At 36.3% G+C, this 4916-nt stretch overlaps 1 non-coding gene across 1 annotated transcript; it reads right to left on the bottom strand.

Annotated features, from left to right (window-relative positions):
* Positions 1-3133: 3133 nt before the first annotated feature.
* Positions 3134-3266, bottom strand: LOC115872035. The gene has a single exon (XR_004047611.1). It is a non-coding gene; the product is annotated as a small nucleolar RNA SNORA63 (small nucleolar RNA).
* Between the last annotated feature and the right edge of the window lie 1650 nt (positions 3267-4916).

Here is a 4916-nt window from a genome sequence, read left to right as displayed (position 1 = left end):
AATCACCGAACACTTATATACCGTATGACTCAATAAGTACACTTTTAGGTATATATACACAATAGATTTGAAAGCAGCAATGCAAATAACATGTGTACACCAATGATCATTGCTGTGCTGTGGAAAAAATCCAAATGTCCACCAAGAGATGAATGAATAAAATCAATATGTAACAAGCATAAAACTGAATATTATTTGTACATAAAGAAAAACTGTGCTCTCAAAGTCCCTCACGGGCACAACACTGGAGACTCTGTACAGTAATTGCACCCGATCTTACCCCACCACACTGAGGCAAAACACTAAGGGTGTGAAACAGAACAGCAAGGGGAACAGAACACTGAAGTCCTCGGGGAATACCAAAAATAAACTTTGGGGCAGAGTATGAAGCCCCATCACACTTGACCAGAAAACACTCCTAAAGGTCAACAAACAGATCTTGAACTATTTATAGGCTTTTCTTTTTTTTTGGCGTTTTTCTTGTTCTTGTTGTTGTTTTCTTGTTTTTTTCTTTTGTTGCTTTGTTTTACTCTTATTTTTGTGCATATTATTATCTCTGCAGGTCTATCTATATATGATAGGCAGGATAAACAATCTGGAAGAGAAAAATTGGGACCGACTGTTCAGGGGGACATGGGAGAGGGGTAGGCAGGGGAAAGAAAGTGGGTGTTAATGAACACAGGGACAAGGGGAAAACAAGTGATCCAAAATTGATGGCAAGGAGGGTGTAGAAGGCCTATTACGGTTTGATCAAGGGCAATGTAAACAAGAGGAATCACTGAAACACAAATGAAGGTTTAACATGATAGTGGGACAAGAGAAATGTAAAAGGAAATAGAGGAAGGAATTAGGAGGCAAAGGGCATTTATAGAGGTCTAAATACAGGCATGTACATATGTAAATATATTTATATATGACGATGGGGAAATAGATCTATGTGCATATATTTATAGGTTTAGTATTAAGGCAGCAGATGGACATTGGGCCTCTACCCAAGTAATCCCTTAATGCAAGAACACTTTGTTCTATTAAATGAGCATTCCATGATACCTTACCGAAGGATCGCTGAAGACAAAGCGGGTACATAAGCAAATGTGGTGAAGAAAGCTGATGGTGCCCAGCTAACAAAAGATATAGTGTCTGGGGTCTTAAAAGCTTGAAGATAAACAAGTGGCCATCTAGCCGAGAAGCAACAAAGCCCACATGGAAGAAGCACATCAGTCTGTGTGATCACAAGGTGTTGATAGGATCAGGTATCATGCATCAAAGAACAAAAAAATCATATCATTGTGAATGAGGGGGAAGTGTGGAGTGGAGACCCAAACACCATCTGTAGGAAACTGGACATCCCCTTACAGAAGGGTCATGGGGGAGGAGATGAGCCAGTCAGGGTGCAGTATAGCACCGGTGAAACATACAACTTTCCTCTAGTTCTTTAATGTTTCCTCCCCCACCACTATCATGATCCCAATTCTACCTTACAAATCCAGCTGGACCATAGGATGTACACAGGTACAGATCAGAGCTGGAAACACAGGGAATCCAGGACAGATAAACCCATCTGGACCAATAACGAGAGTAGAGATACCAGGAGGGGAAGGGGAAGGTGGAAGAAAAAGGGGGAACCGATCACAATGATCTACATGTAACCCCCTCCCTGGGGGATGACCAACAGAAAATTGGGTGAAGGGAGACATTGGACAGTGTAAGACATGAAAAAAATAATAATAATTCATAAATTATCAAGGGTTCCTGAGCGAGAGAGGGTAGGGGAGGGAGGGGAAAATGAGGAGCAGATACCAAGGGCTCAGGTAGAAAGAAAATGTTTTGAGAATGATGGTTGCAACATATGTACAAATATGCTTGGTACAATGGATGGGTGTGTGGATTGTGATAAGAGTTGTACGAGCCCCCAATAAAATGATTAAAGAAAGAGAGAGAGAAACTGTGTCCTCATGCATGCCACAACATGGATAGACCTCAAAAACACTATATTTCTTGAACTAAGTCAATCACAAAAGCACAAATATAGTATGATCTTACTTATATGAAATATCTATAATAAGGAAATGTTTAGAGATAAAAGTTTTATTAGTCACTAACAGGGGCAGGAGATACATGGAAAGGAAGAATTATTGTTTGGGAAAAATTGAGTGTTTATGGTAATGGAAATGTGTAAATTTATTGTTGGTTGTACATCACCTTTAATACAATTTATATTATTAAATAAAAATAACTCAAACTCACCGTCATTTACAAGATTTCAAATCATAAGAACCCTGTAAGACAGACTCGAACTTCTTCGAATTACTGAGACTGTAAATCTTTAAAGGAGCAGAAAACCTCACTTTCCTCAGACTAAGAGGCAAGTGGGTCCCATTCGCTGACCTGATGATTAGCAACCCAACACATAGTCCACTAAGCCACAAGGGCACACCCGTGAAAATATTCATGTGATACTGTACAATTTTATGTGAAATTGTACACAGGAAAGTTTGAATAGTCAAATTAGTGCCATGTATATTTTTAACAATAAAAACAAGCTTCTTTTCCCTCAAAAGGCAATCGAAATATTTGCTTAATTACCTGAAAATCATCAGAAATCTATTGCATATTTCTGTTTTTCATTAGATCTAGGAGTGAAGAGTTACATGGGTTTACATATCAGATCATCATTTCAGCATTCAACAACTTAAACAACTTATCAAATGTCCCACTGGCTTGCTTCTTCACCACCACCCGCACTTACTTTTTCCCCATCTCCTTTTTCTAAGATATTATTTTCCCGTATCCAATTTTTAAAAAATCACTTTATTGGGGGCACTTACAGCTCTTAAGACATTCCATACTTATTGAATCTATTTGTATTTAAGCTGTTTTTATTAAACTTATGCATTGTCATGTTAAAATTTTAAAAATCACATTAAAGAAAACATTCCATACATCAATTTGTATCAAGCATATTTGTACATATGTTGCCATCATAATTTTCTAAACCTGTACTTTCTATTTGAGCCCTTATTATCAGCTTCTCTTTTTTTTCCCTCCCTTCCCCCTTCCCCTTGTGACCCCTTGATAAATTATATATTGTTAATGTTTTCATATCTTACACCTCCAACTTTTTTTCCCCAATATGTATGAGACCAAGCATCCCTGGGCTGCTACAAGAAACTAGCAGACAGGTATAGATAAGAAACAACTTTACTTTGAACAGGAGGAACGACAAAATAGCACTTAACAGCTATATTGTAGTCTAAATCTTGCTGGCACCTCCAACTTTTTAAGGAGCTAGAGTTGTAGCACCAAAACTTGGAAAGCTCCAACTGAATTAGTTCTAGGATAGTCATTTAAAAATTTTGCCAATCTGAGTGAACTACTCCTTTGAAAAACACATTAAACATTTCTAGCTTTCTACCTATCAGCTATTGTTTTCCTTTCACATATTATTGTGTAATGCTGCAACATCCTAAATGTAGTCAACCCCCTTCCCTTAATGAGGAAGGTGAATCCAATGGTTTTTTAATAACATATATGCCATGTGTAATAAAACCAAGCACTTCCCAGTCCTGAGTCATCATCATGAGAGCTGATATGTTTGAGTCAATTGGTGTGTCCATTGTGTCAATCTGTTAAAGTCATGTTCAGTTTAGATCTATGTATACTTATGTTCATCCTGGTACTATTCATAATAACAAAAATTTGGAAATAAGGAAGAATGAATAATTAAATTGATGCACACAATAGAATATTATGTAATTTAAAGAATAATGAAGAATCTGTGGAGCATCTCATAACATAAATAAACTTGATGGACAATATGGTGAATAATATTAATCAATTGTAAAAGGAAAAAATATTGTTTAGATTCTCTATTTTGAATAGTCAAAAAAAGGTTTTCACACTACACATTTTAATAGTTGCAGGAGTGGGAGCCATTGCTTATCTATCAGTTGGTCCTACTGTAGTAACTTGTGGTTGATGTGATGCTGAAAGCTATGTCACTGGTATTTCAAATACTAGCATGGTAACCTAAAATGAAAAAGTTTCAGCACAGCTACCAGATGAATAACAGACTATAAAGAAGACATAGACTGTCCATTCTGAGCTATTAGCCACTGAAAATATTATGGATAGCATTGAAATAGTGTCAGATAATGAAAACCTCATGAATAGAAGTGAAAGAGTATAGGAAATAGTGCCAGAAGATGTGCTCCTCGGGACAGAAAGCACTCAAAATACGACTGAGGAAGAACTGACTTATCAAAGTAGAGTTGACCATAATGATGTAGAAGTAGTAAAGCCTGCAGAAATAAAGTCTTTAGGACCTTCATTTTCTGGTGGAGTAAAGACTAAAAAGATACAAAATAAATGCAAATATAAATTAGTTATCAGAACTTGGAATGCATTGTTGATATCTAAGAAAATTGGAAATTGTCAAAAATGAAATGGAGTACATGAAGCTCAATATGCTAAGTGTTAGTGAACGAAAATGGACTGTTATTGGCCATTCTGAATCAGAAAATCATGTGATTTACTTACTATGCTTGGAATGAAAGATTAAAGAACAGTGTTACATCCATCATCAAGAAAGGCATTTTAAAATCTATCTTGAAGTACAATGCTGTCTTGATAGGATGATATCTATCCATAGTCAAGGAAAACCAATCATTACAACTATTACTCAAATTTACATGCCAACCACCAAAGCTAGGGATGCAGAAATTGACGAATTCTACTAATGTCTTCAGTCTGAAATTGATATAAAATGCAACCAAGAGGTATTGATAATTATTAGCAATTAGAATGTATAAGTTGGAAACAAAAAGAAAGGAACAGTGGTTCAAAAATACAGTCTTGGCGATAAAAATGAAACTGGAGATCATATGATAGAAATGTACAAAGCCAACTACTGCTTC

Source organism: Echinops telfairi, unplaced genomic scaffold (assembly GCF_000313985.2).
Source record: "Echinops telfairi isolate 266 unplaced genomic scaffold, ASM31398v2 ScPeMD7_7419;HRSCAF=8457, whole genome shotgun sequence".
In the NCBI taxonomy this organism is placed as follows: Eukaryota; Metazoa; Chordata; class Mammalia; order Afrosoricida; family Tenrecidae; genus Echinops; species Echinops telfairi.
This window is presented reverse-complemented; position numbering and strand designations above follow the sequence as displayed.